At 36.8% G+C, this 17,843-nt stretch overlaps 1 long non-coding RNA gene across 1 annotated transcript; it reads right to left on the reverse strand.

Annotated features, from left to right (window-relative positions):
• Nucleotides 1-371: 371 nt before the first annotated feature.
• LOC136825666 (uncharacterized) lies at nucleotides 372-16,128 on the reverse strand. The gene is made up of 3 exons (XR_010849394.1): nucleotides 15,993-16,128; nucleotides 12,993-13,129; nucleotides 372-6,490 (listed from the first exon to the last, which is right to left on the reverse strand). It is a non-coding gene; the product is annotated as an uncharacterized lncRNA (long non-coding RNA).
• Nucleotides 16,129-17,843: the final 1,715 nt, after the last annotated feature.

Raw genomic sequence — 17,843 nt, forward strand, 5'->3', positions numbered from 1 at the left:
CCAGAATTAATAAAAATAAAACACCAGATTGGGAGACAACTGGATAATTTGAATAGAAAATTCAGTAAAATAACAAAACATTACCGACATTAGAAAGAACTTTACAAAAACTGACCATATTATTATTAGAAATTGATACATTAAAACCTCTACATAACAGGATATCTGGAAAATTTACAAGAGTTGTAATTCAAGGAAGAATCATTTCATGGAGAAAATATGTATCAGATCTCCTTAATAATACTTCCCAGCCCGAGAAGAACCCTAAAAGAGTTCAGAGGTCTGGTTAAACAAATCATTTATAACTAACCAACCTTAATAATACTCCATACAAAAAATATTGGAAAAATTCAGGAAAATAAATGGTACCCATATTAAACCACCTAGACATGCCATGATAAAAGATGGGAAAAGAATACTTGATCCTAAAGAAATAAGTAATGTAATACGTGAAAATTTAGCAAAAGTAAATAGCAACAAAAATTTAGATGAGCATTTCCGCACAAGGAAAAATAATGTAGAATTAATAACAAATTTTGAAACAATAGACGATATATATTATAATAGAAAATTTAATATGCAAGAGTTGGAATTTGCTCTGTTGAACGGCAATAAATCTGCCCCTGGAGGTGACAGAATTTGTTTTGAAATGATCTGCCATTTAGCACCTATGGCAAAGACATACTTATTAGAGTTTTATAACCAATTATGGCTTCGAAATTTATTTCCTGAAGAATGGCGTAAAACTATAATTATTCCTATCTCCAAACCAGGAAAAATCACAGTAATGTAAACAATTACAGACCCATTTCTTTAACAAGTTGTTTATGCAAATTACTACAGAAAATGGTAAATGCTCGGCTAACATGGCACATTTGAGAAAATAAAATTTTGAGTCCCACTCAATTTGGGTCACAATGTAACAGATCTACACTGGATTCTCTTATCTAACTTGGAAGACCTCATACGAAGAGGATTGGAATGAAAACAAATTACTATAGCAGTCTTTTTTGACATCGAAAAGGCATATGATGTTACATGGAGATATGCAATATTAAAGACGTTACATTAAAATAGCATCTGTGGAAATTTATCTAGATTTATCGAAAACTTTGACAAATTGCACTTTTCAGGTGAGAACTGATAATGTGTTGTAAGTACATTTCCACTTGAAAATGGTGTTCCACAAGGAAGTGTCCTTAGTGCCTGGGCTTTTGCTCTTAATATCATACATCCATCCATCCATCCTTAGTGGCACAATGTTTACTTTAGCAATAAATATCAGTAATAATCTACCTATCTGAATTAAAAGTAACTTGTATGTGGATGATTTTACCATATATTATTCAGCATCTTGCATAAAACATGCAGAGCGAATCATTAATAAAACTATAGTAAAAATAGATGAATGGGCCTCATCTGTAGGCTTCAAATTTTCTATACAAAAGACTCAAGAAGTATTTTTTTATAAAAATAAAAAGTGGAAAAGGCGAAGAGACAGATTTAAAAATCAGAAATCATTCCATACCAATTGGCCAAACAGCAAAATTTTTTGGGATTAGTATTTGATACTCACTTGAACTGGAAAGCCCACATAACATACATGAAATCAAAATGTAAAAGGGCATTAAACCTAACTAAATAACTATCGAACACTATTTATAGAGCCGAGAGACATACCCTTACTTTACTGTATAAAGCAACAGTGCTGTCTATTGATTATGGAAGCAAAATATATGGCTCAGCATCAGACGCAACGCTGAAAATGGTAGAGCCAGTTCATAATGAAGGCCTTAAAATATGTCCAGGAGCTTTTCGATCATCACCAGCGTCTTTACAAGTTGAATGTGGTGAACTGCCTCTCTCTCTCCACAGAGAGCTAGTAACAAGCCAACAGAAATATATGTTGACAATCAGGGTGCCATAGCCTAAGCAAATGACACTCATTGCTCTGAGAGATCGAAGTACATTGCCACCCAACAGCACTTCGTACTAGAGCAAAAGCCAACATCAAGTACATTCCGTCCACGAAGAATTTGGCTGATCTCCTTACCAAGATCATCTGCGCAGTGAGGACCCAAGAACTAATCACTAAGTTGGGACTGTCCGCTGTAAAAGTGCCATTGATTTAGACAATACAGTACCTTACTTGTCACTTATACTGAATAATGATTTTATTATTGTCTGTTAATTTGTGGTTTACTTATTCTATTACTAATACACATTGCTTGCATATTATACCGATCATTATTGACTAGTTTCAAGTGCAACTATATACTGTCAAATCCTTTTATTACAGCATTGTATTCTCTTCATCATCTTATTTTTATTTATTTGTCATTTAGTGTTCTTAAATATTTGCATTTACTTAAAATATTTTCTTTGTTGTGAACTCTCCATATTTGACATTTAAGCAAATAGTTTTATTACAGCATTGTATTCTCTTTATCATGTTTTGTATGCTTACATGTCATTTCTTATACTCAAATATTTGTATGTATATGTACTCAATTGGAATATTTTGTTTGTTATGTCAAAGCAAAATATTTTTTTTTCTTTTAAAATAATTTTTTTCTTTACTCAAGTTATAACAAAACTATTCATCAAGGAGAGGTGTTAAAATATTAGTCTAAACATATGATACTCAGTTATGTCTCTTATAACCTGTTTAATTTTAAAATTAAAATCTACTGCCTGACACCAGTGAATGAGATGTTAGATCGTTGCATGCCAGAATATAAACAAACCAGCCCCAGATGGTGAGACTGTTGACTCTGTAGTTAGTTGGACATTAAAACGCATTAAGAGTAGAAGTGTGTTTTTGTTATTCCAAACTCGCAAAGGTAGAAAGACTGTAAAAGGAAGTCAAATTAATGAAGAATACCACACTAACAAATAACCACTTTAAAAGAAATTACAGGACAGATTTATACCCATTAACTTTTGTGAGAAATAGCATGTTCTGTGGTGAAGAGGTCTTCCAGAGGATGCCCTCCTACTTAATTACCCTCTTGTCACACTGTCATTTCCAAGTCAGTGGCCACTTCAGACTGCCATAATCCTGAAGCTTCCCATTCGTATCTTGTCCTGTTGCCCTGGCTTTTCATAAGGAAACCAGCAAGGGTTTCCTTATGGAGGCTCAAGAGCAGCAGCAATAAAGGTAGTAAGAGAGGTAATTCAGCATCTGAAGAAGTATGAGTAGGAAAAGATGCAGGTAAAGAAGGGGGAGCAGATACAGCAGGATCAGCAGATTCAACAGGAAAAACCAAATCAACTGGAGGTGGAAAGCAGAGGCCGAAGGTACTGCTGGCACAGAAACAGGCATAAGCAAGTGCAAGCACAGTGAGACCTACTGAAACAGTCAAGCCAACAGATGAAACAGACAAGATTGGGGCGGCTGGCATGTTCTCCATACTTGCTATAGCAGACATGCTGGAATAGCAGGTGCAGGAGGCATAAAAGAATTTTTTGAGACACACCAGGATTTTCTTGCAATTAACCATGTCTTCAAAAATAAGTGTGGCTGCCAAACATGGAAGGAAATGCTACGTGAAATAAAAAAAAAATCTTTCTTTTCTTGTAGCATTTCCTTCCATGTTTGGCACCCACACTTTTATTTTGTAGACATGATTAATTGTAAGAAAATCCTGGTGTCTCAAAAAAATATTTTTTACTTTTTAGTGCATTTTAATATGTGTATTTAAAATTTTTTTTCTTTTATTCTATAATTTTTAGTTTTGACAGAAATTATACCCAATTTATGATTTTAGCTACCAAAATGGAACGTGATATCCTGTCGAGCCAAAGAAGGAAATCTGTAGAGTTATTAACTTATTCTACAGAGTCAAAGAAGGTATGAAAAATCCACAAAGTTATTCACTTCATACAAATCCTGAGATATTATATGGTCACTAGATGTCACTACTGACCTACTAGTTATGTAAGGCTGTTCTGTCACCGGGTTTGAGTAACGTGCAAAATTTCAAGTCCATCAGACAAAGGGAACAGCTTGAAAACTGATTTACAAGTTTTGATCCAAACAGATGCAGAAATCAAGTCAAATAAAAGAATGATGTAAAAACAGGTGGTGTAAGGTAGTAACAGTTGAATACAACCAACACTCACAGCAAATTAGGCATGATCAGAAATGCCTGTGCTACAAGACCAGCAAATATAATACACAGTTGGTCACAAGTCAAACATGGTCGAGTCAATGATTTGGTGTAGACTACCCTGAATTGCACTAGACATGAGGAAAAACATGGTTTCCTGTAGCTTGCAAAAAGATCATTCAATACTGGGACTTCACCAGCAGCATAACAGACATGCACAAGCATGAACTAAGCAGGAGGATGTGAAAGTGGGCCGAGTTTAGCTGGCAGGTTAATCTTGGCAGAGAGGGCATAGCAAGAACTGTAGGTGAGGAGTGGGCAGGTGAGAGAGCAAGATAGCAGGCGAAAAACATCACTTGAAGATCACTTCTTCACCTCAATCAAAGAGGAGGATCCATAGGATGACCATAATGAAGAAGACTCGGATACATAATAATGTTGGCAATATTTCACATCTTCCTTGCTTTGTAGATCTTCTTCCTCTTGTAGAGCAACAATGGATAAGTAACCAATCCCATAGGTGAGAACAGGTGAGCACGCTGGCAGAAAGTGCTACAAAGTAGGTAAGGGTCTGCCTTCACTGAGGACATGAAGGCATGACAAACCACTCCTGAAGTACCTTGACAAATCTACTAAGGTATACATAAGGTACAAAGTGAAACACAACACCTACAAAATACACAGCACACACATAAATCACACAAATAACAAAGCAACACTAAGTGGCATACACAGAATACATACATATATAAACTGCTGAAAAGAAAGACTGACAGATATGAACTGGACACAGCAAGATGAATATAACTGACATCTTTGGAAATATATTATTAATGCCTGTAATGCAGTACATCAAAACCAACATGAACAAATACAGTAATGAACCCTGCACTAGTATTTATCAAACAGGAAACTTGAGTTAACCAATGGACCTGCCTCTCAAAACAGCTCAATCGATGGTTAATGTAAGTAATGTACCAAAAATACTAATACACAATAGTAAAGAAAAGAATGCACACAAAGCACTTATTATTCCTGAATTAAGCACAAACACTTCACAAAGGGAAACAACAGTGGAGTAACAACCTGGCAATAACTAAAGGAAGCAGGCAAGACAATTTCTGTAGGTAGCAAAGGTTAAGTTGCAGGCCTACTTCCAAAAAGGGGTCAACAACAGGGAGAATAGGTGATGATTAACTATGACAAATTTATAAAAAAAAAACTATTATCAACAGATAGTCAACAGTTATTTTGACTGAGAGCTGTACCATAATTCTAAGCAAAACAGCAGTCTGAAAAAGCCTCTCGAGACATCTGCGACCACAAATGTGGGCTCAATATAACTGTTGCGGCTGTGACGAAACAAATATTATCTCACTGTCACAAGCATTTCATTCTTTCATTTAACTCTGTGAGGAAAGAGACTGTTATACAAAACCTTAAAAAAGAGGAGACTGATTAAAATTACATTCAGCTTCTCACAAAAGGACCATTTCCCTCCCATCTGACTTCTACAAGAAATTTGTGGCAAAAAGTACTGATGGGCCGAGGTGTTTCTTATACTGTATATCCCATTTGCAAATACCACAGCGTGAAAAAACTAACAAATGTAGTTATACCATATATTCTGGGAAAATAAATATGTGATATTACTTGCTGAATCTAAAATGAAAATGCCTAGAAAATATCAGTTTTATATATCAGTTTTATATACGTAACTTACCCAGTAATTACATAGCTATTAGTTTCTTTTAACAGACAGCTCAAAATTTTGAAATTGCCGGTCCGCTAGTTTGTTATGGTTATGGCGACATAGCCTAATTCTTTCATTTCTGCTTCTTGTAGATGATATGATGCAAAAACAGAAAACCAGCACAATACCTTACAAGAGAAAATCATCCAGAAACCATAAAATTATTATTAGCGCTGATTCACAGTCTGTCTAAGGACACGGCATGAAGAATTCTGACAAGAACACTAACATTCCGGCACCACCTCGTGGGAAACAGGTGATTACAGACAGTTTTAGCAGGTTAGCCAAGCCTTTTTTTTTTTTTTTTTACTGCTGATTGCACCTAATGGCACAAAGATATAAGCTAACTTTAACAGTAGGTAAAATTCATTCCAAATAATTGTGTTTAAGCAACTTCCATTCTCTGCTCTGGTAGACTTCCAGTACTGCTTCTCCCTCCTGGTTTCCTTCAACTCTCCTTTATACCCTTGTTACCAAATGACCATGGAAATTCTGCATCTGATGACCTAAACCGAAATTCTTGTACCGTAATTGTGTTTCCCTGTTTGCAGTGTGTGTACTGAGAACGCAGAACCAACTGCAGAAATGTAAACTTCTGTTTACCACCCAAGCAGTGAATCATCACCTGTATAGGCAAAAAAAGGATATTCACATTAAATAAATAAAGCACTCTAAATCTTATAATGAATACTGGTAATGATCAATTATTGAAATTTAACACCCATACTATGGATAAACTTTATGCCAGATTCACCAGTGTCAAAATTTATTGTTAATTGTTGTTAAACTTCTTGCACAACAGACAAAATCTGAACCCAACATACAAAATAATTATTGAAATCTTTTAATGTTTAATAGATACAACCAACTGCTTTACAAATATCTGTTTTTAACCGCTCAGGAGATAAGGAATATATATACACAAACCACATAACCAAGACTCTCCTCAGTTGCTAATTATCAGAGCCAGGGAAAATGAAAAATGCCAGAAAAAACAGCTACGGAAATATCTGCTCAGCACTTCAAAGATCTTTATAGAATCCCTGTGACAAGATGCCTTCAATCAAGACATCCTGTCTACACAGTCCAACCATCAAACCTAATCAGCAATGGATTTTGGTGGCAATTCGTTATCTTCATCACGTATACAGTATAATGCGATCAAAAGTCTGATTTGTTTCCAACACTTCTCCAAAATTCACAGACAAAAATTTTGATCAAGACTAAAGATAATGAATCAACATTATAAAAATAAAAATGTGATTAATAAAAAGTGGCAATGCTTTTTACAAAATATTGAGCTCTTACAACATAAAATTGCGTTTTCCATACAAACCCATAAATCATACTGAATCCTCATTAGTGGTCTTGGACATCTCCAAACACATCCAACACCATTTGTCTTCCAGAAAGAAAAAGAGTTCGCACATGTGCACCACTGACCCAACAGCAGGCACTAACAGCTCAACCTGTATCATACTGTTGAAATTATAAGGGGTGAAGGTAGGCACTCCAAATATGGTTGACAGGTCTGTATGAAAAAACTTGCTTTGAAAACTCAGCTTAATTTGCATCTCTATAATCCCATCGACCATTCTGAGCAAAAATTGCAATGAAGAACGGAGATCGAGAAGCTGGAACGCAGGTCGAGAAGCTGGAAGTCCCAGATAGATTGGGAGTATCTCATAATCATAGGTTACTTTGAGTAACCATTGGGTTATTGGTGGTAAGATATCAGAAAAGTATGTACAAATTACATATCTAGTAACATGCAGAAGCCTCTGACTCCAAAAGACCACAATATCAGTCTATTTTCTGGCATCTTTCTGTTCAGCAAACCACTTTAAAAAAATTTGGTCAAGGGCACCTCTCCATATTATTGCTATCCATCTACGACTATTTCTCCAAATGCCGTATATCAAAAAATACCTAAAAACACCTCCAATAGTTTGAATTTTGCTTGCGAAGTATAGTAATTCACTAGGCTGTATTTCTATCTGGTAATAAAATTAGTGTCAGCCATTATGTTTCTTTTTATACTGACCTCAATATTGCAGTGCAGTATATTTAAAGATATATTTAACCATTTTAGAAACACATACAGAATTTCTCTAACTTGTCTGAACTGTAGAAGTATAATGTCTTTAAACACCAAAACTACAAACTAGGAAAAGTGGGCTAGGCTAATCTACATCTTGAACATGCCTGTCTTTCATATTTTACAAACATGTTCCCCACCAATGGTACTGTACTAACTCCACAACACACACACACACACACACACACACACACACACACACACACACACACACACTCTCTCTCTCTCTCTCTCTCTCTCTCTCTCTCTCTCTCTCTCTCTCTCTCTCTCTCTCTTCTAAAACGGTTTTACAAGTTTTGTATAGTACATACTGCAGTGTTAAGAAAGAAACAAACCACTTAGTATTCAAATCTTGTTGTGGATGTTTATACGAGTCCATTTGTGTATTTTCCGTATGGTACCCAGTCACAGTTAAATACTACTAGGACCTTAAGAAAATAAAGTAATGTCCTGTACATAACATCAACTGAACAATAAATGCAACTATACACACAGGCATAAAAAAAAGTTGTGTACTGTACACAAAAGTAACTATGTAAGCTGTCAGATGAGCTTCTAGGAATACAATGTACCTCTGCTGCAACTCTACACAATTACTGTGGTCTATTTAAAAAAAAATTTTCATGGTATGTTATGCACAGTACAGTACTAAAATGTTATTTAAAATACAACCACCAAAATTATACTACTGCCAGATTACACATGAATGGGTGAGATGCACATATGATTAATTTTAGTGTTGGCTAAAAGAAGAGTGGAAAAAACTGCCTTCATACATAAATATATATTAATCATGATGATAAGGCAATCTTTGGTGCTGTTAGCTTATTACTGATTGACTATTACACAGTAAAAATATTTCTTGAGATAATTTGTCCATAAATTTACAACTGTACTTGACAGACTATTAAGCAACAGAATACTGTTGGTGAAATTTCTATGACAGTACTGTCACATTTGGTGCTGTTAGCTTATTACTGATTGACTAAAACACAGTATAAATATTTCTTAAGATAATTTGTCAATAAATTTACAATTGTACTTGACAGACTATTAAGCAACAGAATACTATTGGTGAAATTTCTATGACAGTACCGTACTACAAAGAAAAAGACAGGTTAAATGAAGACAATGTAGACATCAACCTAGCCTAACTTCAATGCCAAACAACTAATGGATTTCGACTGTACACGAATGATGTATGGATATAAAGTGCTGTACAAAGAGGATGTGGAAGAATGTACTGCATCTCCCACCGTAAGTAAAACCTGACCTGCTATAGCTAACATCATGAGAACACACATCCTCTTAAGCATGATATTCCCAAGACAAAAGCCAGCAATGTATGGTGACATATCTACATACCTCCCTCCTAGATGGTTAAAATCTCAATGTTCTTTTCAATGGCTTAGGAAGTGGAAAGGTCCCTGCCATCATGCACAGTCATGCATACTTGACTAACCTCAACCTGACGTGTCTGCATAAGCTCAGAGAATAACTTGCATTAACTAGTCGGAGACTATGTTCCTGCAAACATGTTTCTCTCACTGGGCCTTGGGCAAGAAAAGTTTGCAGTTGCCATTTCTAAGATGCTTCATCTTCTTTTCTCTGATCTGGTAGTTAGTAAGTAAGACTGAAATAACAAAAGGAACCATGGAGTGAACTTGCCTGTTGTCTTTGTCTTTGCAAAAAAAATCTAAACCCAGAGCTGACCATCCCCTGGCATGACTCTCTGCCTGACAAGCTGTGGAGCTTGCACACAAATTTTACTGAAGTAAAAGCTAGGATATACTCTATCTTTTTTGTCAAGCAATAGAGAAAAGAATCTCCTCGAGATTCACGAGGTGCTCAGGTCTAGCTCTGGAGAACAAGGGATATCGCACTAAGAAAGTTGAATTGTACTCGGAGTAATATGTTTCTCAATGTGATCAGGAGTCTTCTGAAGTCCCTGGCAGCTGATACCTTGGTGCTTTGAATTTCCAGTATCCAAGATTATGGTGGTCATGTAATCCTTGATAGCAGTGAGAGAGAACTTATTTTGATATCACAATAACAAGAACAAATAATGCTGCAGAGGGGTTTCATTCTGCAATAAACCGTTTGGCGAGTGGAGCACATTTGAATAATTGGAAATTCATCAAAACTCTGAAGGAAGAGGAAAGATTCATTAAAGGTAAAAAGACTCAAATTCTTACGGGAGATCTGTCAAACTCATGTACGCGATAAAAAAAAAAAATAACCGAGCGCCTCAAAAGACTGGTCACTGAATATGGTTCAACAAGAAAAATTAATTTTCTGAGGAATGTGGCATATAATCTGCATCAATTTTAAGTGATAATAGTAAATCATTAGTTATATCTTATTACTTTTCCTAAATGCCTTTTTTTTTTAAATACATTTTTCAATGTATTTTACTTGTATCCTATCAATAAAATTCTCAATGATTATTTGATCTTGATATTCACCTTTTTTATTGTGTTTATTTACTAGTGATCATAATAAATTGGACAAAATGTAGTTGGACAAAAAACACATCAGACAAAAAGACGTGGACAAAGTGACGGACAAAATGACGTCGGACAAAAAGACACAGCACCTTGCACTACATCCTCTTCAACCAAAAACCGGGGACAAAGACAATGGCTGTGAGGCAGTTCCTTAAACTGCTTACACGGAGCAGGTGAAGAGTGAAGAGCTGACCACGTCGTCCGTACGCCTCTGCAATAGACGAGACTTGCCTGGAAAGAGCCACTGGCACCTCTTGCTGGGACTGGAATTCTCCAAGTTGGAAGACAACTGATGCACACTAACTGGGACACTTTTCCAATGGCTATCCATCGAAGCCTGGGCTCGTGCAACAGGCTCGACTAAGGGGGCAAACCCCACCAACCTCCCTTGGATCTCCGGTATGCCTTCTCCCAGGTTCAGGGAAGTATGACAGGGACCATCTAGGAGAGCCAATGGGATGGGCAGCCACCTCCTCCACTTGTACTTGCACAACACACTCACTTTTGGGACTGTCACTAAACACTTTGTCCATAAGGACCCTTAAGGATGTCCCTAACTTAGCCACTGTATTCACCAATAAATCAATCTTGTGATTGAACCTGTACTCGAACCTGGCAATGGGATTGGGGTCGGAAGCACAGGAGCTAGGCGTGGGAGTAGGTGGTACAATGGTAGAAGGACTGGGGATGGGAGACAAGGCTGGAACAGGGGAAGGAGGAATGGAAAGATCATCTACAACACTAGTTCTAGGTGTAGGCTCTAGGCTATGTGCCCTACTTTCGGCTCTAGAGGCCACCTTCCTCTTCCTATCCCTATCAAGCTTATCTAGATGGGATATCAACACCTTCCACTGCATATCGTCCCAATCTTTACATTCATTACAAGTTTGCTCTTTTGTACATATCTGCCCACTAACTGTTTGTACAAATTGTACACGTTGTAAGTGGATTTAGTCAACCAGGTCTTACAACTCTCCCAACAATACCTAATGCTGGAGGAACTTGAGTCCAACATTGTAAATCACAAAAACAGGTTATAAACAACCTAAGCTAAGCTGACAAGCTTGAAGGCTACACAAATTCGAGAATACTTCACCGAATCCTGGAGGATACACCCAAAATAGTGATGAAATGACTAAAAAATAGCTGCTGCAAACAATCAATACTGAATCAAACACCAGCAGGAATGAAGTGTCGTCTTCTGCATAACTGTTCCTATTATTCCCCGATAGTGGGCGGGGTAGTCACCTACACAAGAACAACAGAAGAGCTACTGCAATTTTTAAAATTTAAGCTGCTGTGCAAGTGCAAACTAATAGCAAAGTACAGTAATTACTTGGTAATTACTTTTAAGAACATTTTATATTTCATTTGCAAAAATCTCCTGCCACATACATTACTAATTTTCCCTAAAAAATCTGGCCACAGTGCAGATGGATTAGATATAAATGGGGACAGTTTGTATTAAGATGAATGACACCAGATTATGCACAATCAATCAATCCCTTTATGAGCACATGTAACTGTATTCAAATGCTTGACATTACAGTGGCCCATTTGGGAAGGCAGGGGAGCCTGTTCCCCATCATATTCTCTGTTTCACCAGACTTAAGCATATCTCTCTGTGACAGAGGTTAATGCACATAAAAGGATTAGTTGGTATTTATAATCCAAAATACAAGTTTCTGCTGTGTTCATCGAATAAGTTAATGCTGTATCATTTTCCTTTAACTGTTTTGCTACTTATGGGGGAGAGTTAGGTATACCTTAGTTTTACCAGAGGAGATGGTGAGGTTAAGGAGTCTCACTTGATGGTATTAGTGTTGTTGGAAGAAGTGAGACTTGTACTCAATGCAACAAAGAAGTCATGGAATTTACTGTAAAGGATACAACAAGGGTCTTGAATAAGTAAAACATTTGGGGGCCTTGGTAACCAGAAAAGCCAAGAATAATACAGTACGTCCACATTTGACAGTCCGGACTACCATCTCTATGTACAGTAGGTTATTTTAGTTATCCAAAAAAGTTGGGGGAGAAGGCAGAGAAGTCAAGATCACCAGTGAGAAAGATGTCTAAAATGATGTCAGAAATATTGCAGGAAAGGGACAATCAAATAAAATTATAGACAGAAAGCCCTAAAAATTAAAAGATTACTGAAAAGCTGTTGTCACAGGACCTATCACAAAATTACTTATGTATGCTATGTGGTGTCAGTCAAGACTTCCTCCACAGATAACATGCAAAGACCCCGTAGGCTGCAAAATCACACCCCTCATAAACGGAAACTTTCATGCTACACATAACAATCATCCTAAAAGAATTACCTGTGCTATCAACGCTTGTCTGATTAACAGTACCCTTTAAGGAGTTAAACAACATTTGCACTACAAAGTAATAATAACTGCTTCCAGCTTAAGAAGGTTTTATCAATAATTTTACTTTTAAAGGCACTACAGTATTGCGAACCTGTAATAGATCAATATATAGAAATAAAGTGATATTTCCTGCAAGGGAAAACTCACCCAGACTTGTGACTTGTAGGCTGTTCCAAACTTTCCTTGCTGTGCTCCATTTTAATCTTTGTTTATTTACACAAGTGTACCACAGGATGCATGATGTAGATGGGGGCAAACAGGACAGTCATTCTTCATTCCAGGACCTGTTCAAAACCAAAATGTATTACTCATATACATTTTATCATGAGGATGTACCTTGATTTGGAAAAATAATCTGCATATTTTCCACAAAGTACAAGTATTTCAAAATAAACTACAGTATATTAATACTTAAGCTCCTGATTCTGAGATTCAAACTGAAGTATTAAATAAAGCTTTAAATTGAACAAAACAGATACTTAATTTCTTCATTTGTTCCATGCCAGCTATTTTAGGATGGTAATCAAGTAAAGTCACAAATTGTAAGTAGTTTTACAAGATCAATGAGCAAAATTTATAAACTTCTATAAGGTCTGCCAAATTTTTTGTGGTTTACAAATGAAACAACTATCAAAAGGAAAAAGTCAAGTTGGACTGCACCAGATGTGGGGGCAGCACAGCAACCAAGTCATCCAGAGAACAAAGTAAATACCTTATATGTTCTCCCACTCAATCTGTACTGTTTTCAGTCCTCTATGTTTCATTTACACAATGACCTTTGTGCAATCCCCACGTAGGTCCCCACCTTTTCACCTTTTTGCTTTAGTTTTCACTTTCACCAAAGAACATGACATTTTTATAATAAAATAAAGTTTTATAGATAATTACCAAGTAATTACATAGCTATAGTTTCTATTTACCAGCAGCTAGAATTTTGAAATTCGCAGTAGTGCTACTTTGTTTTGGCAAGGTGAGTGACCCTGCCCACTTTCAGGGTAAGAGAGGAACCAGCTTAGCAAACAAGCTCAATATGTTCATGCCTTCCACCCATGCGAGGGGAGGAGGGAGGGCTTTGATCATGTAATTACTTGGTAAATATATATAAAACTATTTTATTATAAAAAAGTCATTTTTATATACGCTACTTACCAAGTAATTACATAGCTGAATCCCACATTATAGGAGGTAGGATGCATGGTTTATCTATCTTAATACATTAAAATTAGTAATGTAAGGAAATAGAATATTGCTTGCTGATCCCTTACCTGTTGAGAAACTGCTACAGTAAAGTACTGCCTCTGGATGGTGCTCATCTCAATGTATAGTGGCGGTATAGCCAGGAGTCACCTGCTACATAGCGGGATTCCTTTGTTGCAAAGGAGTGTCCGATTGCATACAAAGAATAATTATTTCACCCCTGCCCTAGGCAGAGTACCAGAAAAACACAAAGACTGGTGAGCACTCCAAATACCAAGTACCCTAAGGCTCCCCTACAACTCGATACCATGAATCAAGGCGAAGAAATAATAAGAAGGATGAAGGAAGCTTCCTACACTCCTTCTCCCAACACCATACCAGCAATTGAAATAGGACCCAAGGTACTGCAATTTTCATAGACAGTTTCAATGTCACACAAATAATGAGTTGCAAAAACTGATTTGCATTTCCAAAACGTTGTTTTATGATAGATGCAATTGACAAATTATGCCTAAAGGCCAGGGACGTGGCAACTGCCCTTACTTCATGCGCTTTTGACTTTCACTATGGGCAATATATCTTCATCAATTTGTGAGTGCGCTTCTAGAATTAAATCCTTAGTGAAAAATGCCAAGGCATTTTTGGAAGAGGGTGAGAAGGATCCTTAACTGAGCACCAAAGGTTGCTCGACGGCCCACAGATCTTTTCCGTTCTCAGTAAGTGCTATCTTAACATCCTTACGGGGGCAAAGGGTTCTTTCTACTTCGTCTGGACCTAGGATATCTATTAAACTTTTTACCACAAATGAGCCAGGCCAGGGGTTGGCAGGCGACTCATTCTTGGCTAAAAATCCTAAGGTAAATGAGCAGATTGCATTATCTTGTGAGAAACCAACCTTTCTATCCAAAGCGTGAAGCTCACTGACTCTTTTGGCAGTCACTAATGCTACTAGGAACAGAGTTTTCCTAGTAAGGTCCCTTAAGGAGAGAGAATGTAGAGGTTCAAAGCGTGGTTGCAACAGCCACTTCAGTACCACATCTAAATTCCAGGCTACTAGCCTATTTTCTTTTTGCTTGGTTGTATCAAACGACTTGATAAGATCAGAAAGGTCCTTATTGAGCTCTGTATTTAGACATGAACCTGTATGTCTAAATAAAAATAAGTGGCGGTATAATGGTGTAGTGGCATTCCCAGGGGCCCAAAATTTTCTAAATTACTGTACATGCAATAATATTTATATAGTTCACTGGGTACAAATAAAAAAATAATAAATTGAGGAAACAACTTTCTTACAAAAAAAAAAAAAAGACCCCCACGAAAGCTGGGTTGAGCCAAGTCACCTTAGGGAGAAACCACATGAAAAATCCAAAATACAAATGAACGAGAGCTCGATCTACATGACATGAATATTTCAACAGCACCGACTGGCTAAGAGGCATAGCCTACCTTATCAATTTTTTCTGTCGTTAGGCTAGCCTATTGCAATTTCTCAATTCGTCTCACCTGTACCGCATCATATACACTAGGCTATTTCCATATAATTCAGTCCAACAATGAAAGAACTAAATGATAGCTCCATCCAGACCTCTTCATTAGAATTACTGCAAGCTGAGCCCAGCACCTGAAGTTAGGTTAGGTTAAAAAGGGTGGGACGGGGAAATGAAAATTAAATTTGTCGAATCACATCTAATACTAGCCTAGTATCACAAAAGCATCATTTGATAGTACTGAAATACCCTAAGTTACCTCTTGGCAGTAACGAAATAACCTAAGTTAGGGTAGGCTAATATACTACAGTATTTGGTAAATTTTTTTACTCTGTTGTGGCCCACCTGTTATCTTGCGTCTTGACACGTTAATATTATCAATTAAATCTAACTAGCCTTTAATTGTAGCATCATTCAATATATGAGGCAAAATAATACTTCATATAACGGGTTTCTCACATACCTTGGGAACATCGAAGTATTCACTAGTGATCCATCTTCATCTTGTGACAGCACCAGGGTGAACGACTTGGGTCAATTGGTGTTGGGTCCAGGACTCCAGGGTCCTTGGTAATTAGTGAAACAGTAAATCCAAGTAAAATGAACTCTATTTCACAAGGCTTGCTTATGCAGTATTAATAGTGCTCTGTTAATCCTGTGCTTATAAACGTGTATTTCCCTGAATCCATGATTATCGCCTTCCAAGTCATTATGGCCAACTTTTTTTTTTTTTAGCAACATTCACTTACCCATACTTATTTTCCATTGCAACCAATCCAACCACTGATTGAACAAAAGAGCAACACCTGCAAGAAAGTTAGCACAAATAAAGAGAAAACTAGGAATAAAGAACTGCCAAACACCTTGGGAAGTTGAAAACTGTGGCAAGACTGCTAACAATTAAAACCCATATTTTTTCGTTATTAGTCATCGTCTAGAGGCCATGTGCAACGTCTCAAGAAGTCATTTCTGCACACTGAAGGCCCGAGTCCAGAAAACCATATAAATCTGCTTAAACACCTCAACAACAATAGCAGCATTGCTGAAGTTTACTTTCATTCACAACCATTTGGTTACTTGGTTAGAATGGCCAAAGATATGATGAAAGACCAAACATTGCTTATCAACATTATACAGGAAACTAAATGTTTGCATATTTATAACATACAAGGATATTTTTATTTTGTCCTTGGTATGCAAGGGTAAAAAAATGTCAGCAGTTTTCATTATATTTACATCCATCTAAAATTGTTATTATGCTTATCACTAATTCACTACACGTTCTCCTAATCAGTGGTGTCATTTCAGATTTTTCTTTTGGGGGGGTGGGGGCAAAGGTTTAGAATTTATAGTATGGATGGGATGCCAAGCGAAGCGAGCCCTATAAGCTGGGGGTAAGGGGGCCGCTGTAAGGCCCCCGGGAAATTTTTTGAAATTTGTGCGCATTTTGGAGTATTTTGAAGCCATATAAAAGCTGTATTGAGTTAATGAAGCAGCAAACAGGTGTGCCACGTCTAACCATATTATTATTATTATTATTATTATTATTATTATTATTATTATTATTATTACTAGGGGGCAAACCAAGTCTTGGGGGGGGGGGGCACCAGTGTCTTGAGGGAGGAAGTGCCCCCCCAAATGACGTCCCTGAGTATAATTACACATTCTCAGAAGATTAGCTCTACCCCAAGAGTGAGCATTTACGTCAGTCTCGGGACTAGATAAATGGGACGGGAGAGGGAGATTAAATGTTAATTACCCGGTCTTATAAAATAAAGAATTCGTGAAACTAGCAACAAACCTTCGGAATCAAGTGTCACCGGGCCATGGGTCACAATGAGGCATGGAAGTCAATAGCTGATGAAATCACTGAAACCAGTCCTTGCGTATTATGAGGTATTAATGTATATCATACTCATTGTAAGTATTTACGCGTGAAAATATAGAAGCTGGACTCAAATTAAGTACTAATGTATGCATGGTTTTTGTTTAATGCATGTTCATATTGAAGGCTATAGCTATATGTAAATGTTTACCTATCTATTTATACGTTCTTCAGTAAAACGAAAACAGGATAATATCACATTAAACTAGGCAGACCTCAGATGTTCATAAGAGCCCCTGTGTCGATGGGGTCTGGTTTAATTGTCAAATTGATCTGTTCTTATGAAAAACTGTCATGTTAAAACATTCGGTATTTCCCAGTGTGAAATGAAACTCAAACATTGTGAGTATGAATTATATCGCAGGTAAACAGAATTAAATTCAGTACCTTATGACGCAACGAGTGCATGTTTAGAAAACGGTTTCTAAC

This window comes from Macrobrachium rosenbergii, chromosome 39 (assembly GCF_040412425.1).
Source record: "Macrobrachium rosenbergii isolate ZJJX-2024 chromosome 39, ASM4041242v1, whole genome shotgun sequence".
NCBI lineage: Eukaryota > Metazoa > Arthropoda > Malacostraca > Decapoda > Palaemonidae > Macrobrachium > Macrobrachium rosenbergii.